An 11,559-nucleotide genomic window follows, 5' to 3' on the forward strand; every position below is an offset into this window, starting at 1 on the left:
AAAGACAGCAATGAAATCCTTCAAATGTTTCTGAAAAGTATTCTTACATTATCTCTGCAAATTCCTTCCTAAATGAAAGAACTATACTGTAGAATAAAGGAATGTTTGCCCTCATCAAAAAATCACTGTTAGCAAAAGTTGCTTCTTAAACATAGTAATGAGAACAGGTTTAATAATACAAACGCAAGAGCCTACTTTCTTAGTAGAGTTTAATAGAGAGACATTTACTTATGTCCTGGTTAAGAAAATAGTTCATTAGTACTTGTTATTCAAAATCATCCTTCATTAAATATTCTTCAAAATTGAGTTCAAATTTGAGAGAAAAATCATAAGATGAAATAATGACATATGTAGGCATGTATGCATATACAATGTATATATAGGTGTGTGTATATAGATATATATGTACACATATATACACACATATATACATATATATGTATGCCTTTCCACCCAAAGTAATTTCCTATGCAGTTACCATTTATTGTTGTGTTTTTGCATGTCTGTATGAGGAAAGGCAGAATTATATAATAAGTAAATTAAAAAATTGTGTTAACCTCTCAGGATTAATTAAGAAAAAATACTAAAATAGGAAATCAGAGCAGATGGCAGAGAATAATTGTGGTCTTACAGTGTCTATGTACAATTTTAATAAAATATTACTGTACAAATAGTAACAAAAGAACTATTATTTGTGCTGTTATGTGCCAGACACTTCCATCTTCTGTTTATTTACATAGACTTTCTTATTTAATTTGTGAACTACTGATATCGTAGTCCAAGAAAGCCACAGTCAAATGCAGAGAGCCATTGAGAAATCATCCCTCCAAAACAGTGAGGTTGAAATTATCACTCAAGTTGACCAAGAAGGCAGAGCATCAAGCCAAAGAGGGTAGTTATCAGGGCTTTTTTTGTCCAGATACTCATTTATTTAAAATATAATAATAGCACACTTATTACATGGTTTTCTGTATACTAAGAAACAAAGTAATTCAAATGATCCACTATATCTTCAATAAATTCACCATAGAAAATATTTTTAAAGATTTTTGTAGAAAGTTGAGACAAAAAATAAGAATAATATTTAAAATGATAGATAAAAAGCATTTAGATTGCATTTTTGATTTAAAAATTGACCAAAATATAGTCTCTCTTATATAAAAATCATATTACTTCATGTTTGAATGTGTAACCTTACATAAAATTTACTACTCTCACCATATAACAACTGCCATTGTTTTTCTAGTGATTATACTTACTACAGTCTGTTCAAAGAGAATTACCATTTATCTCTAAAAATATTATCATGACATACATGCTAGAGGATATGGGACAACATCCTTGAAATATGAATCTCAATCATAGTACTGACAATGGTTTGTCAAGTTGAGTGAGGATAGTATGTAGAAAATTACTCAACTCTTCAACAAGAAGCAGTACATTTATTTTAACTGGCTTATCAGGTTATAATGTGATCTCAGATTATTAATTTTGGAAGTTGCCTAAGAGTTGTCATGCTGATGTTTTATTTCTCCCTGTTAAGGCTGTATATTTATTTCGTATTCTTGTTCCACCCTAGTATTCTTAGAAAAGATAATTTGCTCTGGTACATAGGTACAATAAAGAGGAAATTTGCCTCAGGGTGAATCTTTTCTTGAATCTTACCTATATCCAGTGTGATGACATGTTGGATTCTAAGGATATTGGGATAGGTAAACTATGGTTCTATGTGAGACACAGAAAATTTTTGATGGAGAATAGAGTCAAAACTATAGACTGAATGTTTGTGTCCTCCAAGAATTATATATTATCCCGAAGTGATGAGGGTAGAAACAGGGATCTTTAAGTGGTGCTTATTTTATCTAGGCAGAGCTCTAACTGATGCAACTATCATAAAAGAAAATTCAGAGAATTCTCTCCCCCCACCACCTATTTTTAACTTAAGGATACACAGAAAGGATGGTCATCTTAGAAGCAGGAAGTGGGCCCTCACAGCACAACAGAACTGCTGGAGCTTTGATCATGATTCTCAGCATCCTAAATGGTTAGAGTTAAATGATTATCATCCATGCTACATTGTTTATGGTATTTTCCTACCACAGCCTCCCCTGAGTTACTTTATTATGCTCTTCAATTTCACAATGAAGTAGAAAGTCACCTGCCAGAAGTCTGTATTCTAACAGTTGGTGAGCCCTAGGTATTTGACTCAGAAATCAAATTTCTAAATAGTACCTCAGCCTAAAGAGCTAGAGAGTTTAACTGCTTAAAGGAGAACTAAACAACAATAGCTCTTAGAAGGTGAATTGTATGCAACTAAGACTTAACAAAATAAAAAAAGAAACCCAGCATCACACACATGTGTGTGGTTGTGTACATATATATGATAGCTTACTATATGCATTCTAGAAAGTTATTTACAAAATTTCATTGTTAGTATAAAGATCAAGAGATATTGTCCATTTAATATCTATGTATACTCTTTCTCTTACAAAATAGCACCAATTTTATTCACATTAACATAGATTTCTTCAGGTTAGTTGAAAATGTAGAATGCTTAAATTTTTATTTACCAATTGACTTAGTGGCAATTCTGTCACCTTATCATCTGATAAAAAATTATGAAAAATAATTTATCTCACATCAACCATATGTAGGCACTCCTATGTGGACCTATGGAACTTTTAAATTCATTCCTCAAGAGTGTATTGGGGCTTAAGGTAAATATGTTAAGGGGAAAAATGGAAAGGCAGTGAGTCTTTCATGATCTCATTGAGCTTCAGAAATAAAACTCACAGAGCTGGTATCTATAGACTTTCTTTGAAATATCATAAAGGCTAATTGATTAAGCTGTAGTAAGTATTAACTTTGTAAGTAAAATTACTGAAACATTGAAAAATCTGTAAGATAAAAATTGTAACTAGTACTTACTCTGTTTTTTCTACAAACACAATGATTAATTTGAATACTTTGACAAATTACGTAGTATTGTAACTGCACATGTACACTATAAAAGATGTGGGGAGGGGTCTTCTTTCCAGGAGAAAAGAAACCACAAGCATTTAGGATAACATAATCCATCTTCATTCACAGCTCTTCCATTTCTTCTGACCCCCAGGCGCAAGAATATGAAACTTTTATAGAGTTTAGTAGATTGAGGATGGGATTTCAACTCATTCAAGTAAATTATAAATCTGAAATTTGTCACATTTGGCCTATTAGGTATTAGTGTTTCTAGTTTGGTTCTGAAATAAATTGTGAAATGACACTGATACCCGCTATTTAATGTTTTCTACTAGTCGTGTCTTGTAAATGAAGATTTCCAACATGAAGTTTCTTCCTCTTGGAATCTGAATAATAAATTTATTTGTAACTTATTTATCTAGTTGTCCCACAAATTATTAAATAAGAAGAGCTTTAATTTTGCTATAATGAACTGCTTTCCTTGTAACCTTTTTACTACTTGAGAGATTCATGTGAATGAAATATAAACTACCCATGACAAATGTTTTATATAAACCTCATATTTTATAAACACAAATCAAAGAAGCTTTAAAAGTAATAGCTTTCAAAAATATGAATCTTATTATTTCTTACTCATTTTGATGTGCAAATCTAAATTTAGTAAGAACAGATTGAACCGAAGAATATAACATTTTGTACTTGTTTCCCTTAGCTGATATAGAACGGTTATAAATACAAATATATAACTTAAGTAATAGAAGAGTACTTATATTGTCTATAAAATACACTTCTAAGATACTTATTGTCCAAAATAACTTACACAATTTTTGCATCTGTAACAATTTATATGTGCCAAATGTGGCAATTATACAAAAGTCACCCATGATTTTGATGATTGCTTCTCACTTTATGTGGATTATTTAGTTTTGTCTTCATATTAGTCAATACCATAATTTATAAAGAAACCACTGTTAAAAGCAAAGACAGAAAAATGAAATGACTCAAATGGATGCACAATGAAAGAATTAATGAAGAAAATGAATATGTTATGCATACACTTAAAGTAAACAACATAACAGTCACAAATGAATGAACATTACACAGTTAAGAGCAACTATAGACTATTTCACTTCTGAGTCTAGGAAGAATGAGTAATAATGTTACCAGAAGGTAATGGAGCATTCACTGACTGGGAAAATTTAACAAGTAGAAATGAAGCATTCATCTAGCATCAAAACCACACTAAAGTGGTACTTGTGGATAAAAAGAATCATCCATCCATGGGGCTCAAAAAGATTTGATATTGACTTTAGTACACACTGTTAAAAACTTATCTAGGTGAAACATGGCCCATTGCTTTGTATAAGAAGGAAAACAGGAAAAGTCTTAACAGAATTCTCAAAATTTAAGAATTTTCTAATACATAAGCATATGAAAATTATTTCAAGACTATAACAATAAGCCTCTATCATTTACCTGGAGCATTGAGCATATGCATCTGTGTTAGACATATATACCTATGAGGTCATTGTGTACTTTTGAACATTATAAACTTTCTGTGATTAGGAAGTGATACATTTGCATGATAAATACTTTGTAACAAAGAGAAAATTGGAGATAAAATTGAAAAATACCTGATATTCCATCATGCGGTAACCTTGATAAATATTTGTTTTATTATGTGTATCTATACATGCATGTATGTACCTATAACGCATGCATACATATATCTGTATATACTCATTTTAAATAATGATAATGTTATTGACAGGTACTTTAAATCATGAATATGAATTATTTCACAAAGTTTTCCTTGATCCATTTCATCTAACAGCAATTTTATTACCATATTTTGAAATTTTATAACTTTCAAATTCTTTTTACCTAGTAATCGAGCTCTTATATAGTTGACAAAAATGATCCTCTATTTTTAAATGAACTGTATAAATCTAATATTTTTTCCTCTACCATGTAAGCTACATCTCCACTTCTACTAAATCTAATGACTTTTTATACCAATTGAGTTAGCTTTAACAAATATAAATATATTTTGCCATGAATGAGAGCATAATTTAGTTGTGTGTGTATTTGTATGTTTGTGTGAGACTACATATATATATATATATATATACATATATATATATATATATATATATAGAGAGAGAGAGAGAGAGAGAGAGAGAGAGAGAGAGTAATTATTCAGTGCATTTACACCAGGAAAGATTTTAAGGCACCTAAGATAATTTCTCCCAGCGACTATATTGCTATGGTCTACCAATCTTCTTGCATTGCTTTCATAGTGATTGCACAATTCCCAGGAATGCCTGCCTATGAATGTCACAATGCCTGCAGGTCTGAAGTATCAGAGGATCAGAGGAATACCTGTGTAATAGCTTCTCTTCTCTCTCCCTCTCCCTCCCCCATCTCTCTTTCTCACTCTCCTATAAACAGTGTTGGAGAAACCTTGCCTCTTGTGGGGCTGGCTCTCACAGCCCATGAATTCATTGCTTTACCAGTCAACATCATCTTCAATGTCTTTTTCTGGTAACAGCTATACCCAAGCCAACAAGTCCTGGAATTTTACTTATTAAAATGCATTGTGCTAGCTAGAAATCTATTTATTTCCACTTCTTTATATGGTTATCTGTAGTTCAAGCCAGAAATCTTAGAGCTATCTTCCATAATTCCTGACATTTTTCAAGCATATCTAACAACTGTATTCAAAATCACTCTGTTCTAATTTATTGTCTCCTCACTTTAAGTAAAGAATAAATTAAAATGCACTTCTCTAATCTGTTTAGTTTCTATGTACAAAGTGGTTAAAAATTCAGGACTATCTGTACCATTACTTTTATTTTATGAACAACTATAATGTCATACAAAAATTATTGTATCCTCCTTATGAGCTTATCCAAGAGAAAAAACAAATAAACAAACCTTCACTGGCTACTGAGTTGGAAAAAAGAAACAATTTTTAAAATTTATGACACAATTCGAGAAAGAAAATGAAAATCAAAGAGAATAATAATATAAGATGTAGTTATGACCCTGTCAGCTGCAGAGGTTGTGTAGATAAATATGATCTGAAGGAATGAGAAACAAAAACATTGTGATAGGGTAAGACCTTTCTGAGTCATGAAAGGTTAGTGAAGCCAGACTATAAAACATGTAAATGAAACAGCATCAGGAGAACATAGCAAGAATAATAATTCTTTGTGTGTGTGTGTGTGTGTGTGTGTGAGAGAGAGAGAGAGAGAGAGAGAGAGAGAGAGAGAGAGAGAGAGAGAGAGAGAAAGAGAGAGAGAGAGTCTGTATTTGTGCTTGTGTTCTTGGTATGGTAGAAATCACATCAGATACAGTGAAATTCTACATTGAAGATAGATATCTATATAAAGAGAAGACTATGCTATTAAAAAAAACTTCAGAACATGAACATTACAGCAAAAAATAAGGACTGAAAAGAGATTCTCTGACTAGAACATGACTTAAGTAAATATCTAAATTCCCCATAAATATAGTAGATAAAATATCAGACAGATAAGGGCATTAAAAAATAATGTAGGGACTGACTACTAAAATCAAAAAAGTGAAAGAGCCGAGCCTACTTTTATGGGATGCAAGCAGATATAAGGATTATGTGATACTTAGAGGAATTTGGATATATATATATATATATATAATATATATATATATCTGTATATATATATATACAGATCGAGAGAGAGAGAGAGAGAGAGAGAGAGAGAGAGAGAGAGAGAGGGAGGGAGGGAGAGAAAGGAGAGAGAGAGAAAACTATAAAACTCTAGTTAGGAGAAACTGGATTGCACACAGTATGAACCAAGATTATTCTTGGATTCATTTTGATTAAAATGGTAATAAAATAGTTCTCAATTTAAGACAATAACACTTCCTAAAGTTTATTGAATGTTGTCAAGTGCCAGATATAATGAGAGATGTATTCCTTGCAATTTATTATGGCAAGCCATGATACTTTTCTTGCTCTTTTCTTATGCTATGTCTTTTCTTAGATCTGGAAATATCAAAATCATAATATCCATCTTGCAGCTCTTGAGATCTAATTCATATTATACCTACATCCATCGAACATATTTTATTTATATTCTCTTTTGATGCTGAACATGTTTAACTGACCAAGTTTCCTTTGTTTTCTATTAATATCAATTACAACCTAACAAATTTTCCCAAGGCTCAAAACAGTAATAAATATGATTATCATTCACTGTCTTTGTGAGGAAAATTCAGGAACTGCTTAGCGGGTTTGTTTGGGCTCAAGGATTTTTCAAGAGGTTTTCCTTCCCATATTTATTATGTTAAATCATTGTTCTAAATACACCTATTTTCCTTTAGTAATTTGATTTCTTCTCACTATATAAACATCTGATGGCTATCATTGTACATGTCAAATCACTTCTAAGAAGGCTTGTTTGCATGGCAAATGTGAGAAAGGCTCAATGCATTATGGGATAAGAACAAATAAAACTATTTGAGTTTCTTGGTGACAGGGCCAAGTCTCATGCTGGATCGGGAAAGAGAGACAGAGATTCATCTATAAGGCCTTTCTGTCCTAGAGTCGGCATGATAGCAGTCATTTTGCCTTGACGCTCAAGTTGAGAACAGGGAAGCCCATACTTTAACCAGGTGTTGGTGATATTACTATAATCTTAACTATTCAGAAGCCTGAGATCTGAGAATCATGGTTTAAAGCCAGCCCAGGCAACAAAAGTTATGGGACTCCTGTCTCCAATTAACCCCATCAAAGCTGGAAGTGGAAATGTGGTTCAAGTGGTAGAGTATTAGCTTTGTGCCAACTAAATCTCAGGGGTCGATGCCTAGGGCCCAAGTTCAAGCCCCAGGACTAGAAAGGGAAAGGGAGAGACAGATAGTGACAGGCACTTAGCTAGACCTATCTTGTGGAGAAAAAGTAGTTAACTTTGAAGAAAATGAGAAAGAATTTGTAGTCATATTTTTAATAACATTACTCTCTTATTTCTAATATACTTTGTATGCTATTTATCTTAAGGCAGAAATGCTGCTTACACTTTTTTGTACCTTGCAAGATATCTTTGTGTATAAAAGAGGCTTATATTGTTTGTATTATTGTTCGTGATTCATTGTTTTTCCAAGATTGGAAAAGCTCAAATTCAATAATTTTTGTTTAGATGATTAGTTGGAATTTTTTTTTAGCAATTTATGCTTTAAAAGTTAAATACTATAGTGCAAAAAGCCCAAACCGAGAAGCTGGTTAGGCTGATCTAGGAGAGTGATGATTTTTTTTGGTTAATTAAAAATATTTTTGTGGTATGGAGTTAAAAATCAGTCATATCACTTACTGAGCAGCTACTGTGGCTTGGGAGCCATCCCTTAGCCCTTCTTCACTTATTTTATTTGAAAAGGGTCTCCTTTGATGCCCAGGCTGGCCTGAATTATGATAAACATATTTACCCTTCCTACATACCTGTGGTGATAAAGGCGCTCTACCATGCCCAACTTTTTATTTGTTGAGATGTGTTATGTAGTTTGACTGGACTTTCCTCAAAATATGATCTTTAGATTTCTGCCTCTCAAGTAGGTAGGATTTCAAGGTTGAACCACTGAACCTGCATAAGAGTGATGTCTTTTAGCTAGATAAAAAACATATTAGAGAATTTCTGGTTGTAGACTAAAGAGATTGTGTAAAAATTACCTGTCAAGCCATCTAAGCACAAGATAAATAGATGCCTTTTACAATACCTTTCAGAAGAAAGATTTGTATCATTCAAGAAAGTTAAGCCAGTGGTACATGCCTGTAATCCTAGCTACTCAGGAGGCTGATATCTGAGGATCATTGTTCAAAGCCAGCCCAGTCAGGAAAGTCCATGAGCTTCTTATCTCCAATTAACCACAAAGAGAAAAAAAATACAGAAGTGGAGCTGTGGATCACGTGGTAGAGCACTAGCCTCCAACTGAAAAAGTTCAAGGACAGCGCCCAGGCCCTGAGGTCAGAACTAGCAAAAATTAAATTAAATTAAATTAAAATAAAGAAAAGAAAAAAAGCACAGATAATTAAAAACATGGATCTACAAGCTGTACCTTAGCCTTACATGTCTCCCAAAAGACCAATAGGCTAAGCTCTTGTTCACCAAGAACTAGTACTTGTGGGAGCTGATGGAAGCATTAACAGGAGAAGCCTATAGGAAGAAAATTAAATTAGTGAGGGTGTGGCCTTGAAAGTGATATTTAGATCCTGACACCTTTTCCCTCTTTTCTCCCCACCACAAAGTGGTCAGCAAATTTCCTTATTTACATGAGCTCCTGCGTGACAGTCCCTCATCGCTGACCGTTACTTTCTTATTTCTGAGTTTTGAGGGAAGAATCTAATCTTATTAAATAGTTATCTAAATACATTGATTTTTCTACTTGTATGTAATCTGATTTCTTCTCACTATATAAACTGTATGTTTCAGATAAAATTTCACTTAACAAAGCAAAAATTTTCAACTCTCCAAAATTGACTATTTAATCATGTTAATGCATAAACTCTAAACTCCAACTCAGAGACTACGAAGAACATAAACAGGAAATAACACAGACTAAAGTGTTTCCTTGATATTGAAAACTAAATATGTATGATACATTCTTTGTTATACACTTTTTCTAAAAAAGGATAATAAAAATGGAATCACAGTTTTGGGATTATCTGAGAAGAATCTGGTTAAAATATCAAGTCCTGGGGGGGAAAACCTTATAACAAATGAACTTAGTTATAGAACAGATATTTTCTTTCAATTATAAGCAATACATGAGAAAGAGGTCAGATCACACTCATTACTGGAGAAAAGGAATGTTCTAGAAGTGAGCCCATCAACAAGCAGATCTTTCTCTACTAGATGAATAAATATCAAAGAAATAGTGTGATAGAATCAATGGGGAAATAAATCTGAGAACTTGAATTCTTCCTACAAAACCATATAGTCATAGAACACACACACACACACACACACACACACACACACACACACACACACACACAGCCCAGGAGAGTTAGTGTATTAACAATTTAAAAGGCTGGGTGCTTGTGGCTCATGCCTGCAATCCTAGATACTCAGGAGGCTAAGATCTGAGGATCACAGTTCAAAGCCAGCCTGGGCAGGACAGCTGTGAGACTCTTATTTCCAATTAATCACACAAAAACTGGAAGTGGAACTGTTGGTCAAGTAGTAAAGAGAAGAGCTCGCTTGCAGCTAAAGAGATCAGGGACAGCACTCAAGCCCAGATTTCAAGCCCCAAGACCACCCACCACCAACAACAAAAAAGAATCTGAAAAGATTGCCTGGTAGAAACAGGATGATAATGGAGAGCAGAATTGAATATAATTGTTCTATCTATATCATACCATTTTTGTTTGGTTTGGTTTTGTTGAAACCCAAGGCCTTGAAGACACTAGGCAATTGCTTAACTGCTCCATTCTAATTGTATGTCTTCTTAATACATTTAATCAAGGAATTGAATCCAATTTTAGATTACAATGTTACTAAGTGGCAGAGCTAAATCATAGTCTTTCTCCATGTTTTCCCTCAAATGTAATAATACTTAAAATACCCATTTCTGCCATGAGTTTAAAACTCAACTGTAATAATTATTTCTAAAAACAAGAGTAGCTAAACAGTCATCTTTTCTATGTATTTGTGTATGTTAATATTGATGAGGTAAGATAATCTAGCATTTTCAGATTTATTCAGTGACTCATCCCATAAAATATCTATTCAGTTTTTTGTGGATGTATATGTACTTTATATAGCCAATGGACTTATGATTAACACTGAATTACATAAAAATGTTTTTGATATTCCTGAAGATTTTTGAGAGAAAAGTATGCTGTAGGAGGTGAAGGTTCTAAGCTAAGAGCATGTGCTGGGTAAATGAGAAACATAGGGCCTTCTTACTACTTTGTCTTGCAAGGTCAGCCATGGAGGATTAATTGAAATTTAACATTAAGACCTTCTCCTATTTCCTGTAACAGTATTCCAATATTTGTGCTTTATAATGAAATAAGTTTCACAGCAAGCAAAAATGGCACCACCGTGTGAAAATCAGCAAGAGTGTAGATAATAAAGGCAATAACAGTAATGATCTAAGAAACGAAATTACTATTTTTATTCATGATATAAGTAGTAATTATATCGAAATCATCCAAGAAAAATAATGATGTATATGTTAGATTTGTTTTTCTGTTAATGTCACATTATAAAATATTTCTAAAACTTCCACTTATAGGATAAGAAACATGGTACTATTTTTAAGGGGCAGGGCTACATTTCTAGCCATTTTCTTTTTATCTTTTTAAATTACTAGTGGAATTAAAAATTCCTAGATATAGAGAAATCATTGTTTCCAAAAACATGATGAGTTTATTGTCAATAAAAACAAAGATAGCAACTCACACAAAATAGAAGTATGAGGAGAAGAAATTCTGATAACACTAATCTGAGACATACCATTCATAGCAAGAATAATGGTTTGGATGCTCACATACATACATTCATTTATTACAGACCACCTTGAAATACACAAATAGCTTCAAACAGAAAATGATAATTG

Source organism: Dipodomys spectabilis, unplaced genomic scaffold (genome assembly GCF_019054845.1).
Source record: "Dipodomys spectabilis isolate Male_0828 unplaced genomic scaffold, ASM1905484v1 ptg000001l, whole genome shotgun sequence".
NCBI classification, from domain to species: Eukaryota; Metazoa; Chordata; class Mammalia; order Rodentia; family Heteromyidae; genus Dipodomys; species Dipodomys spectabilis.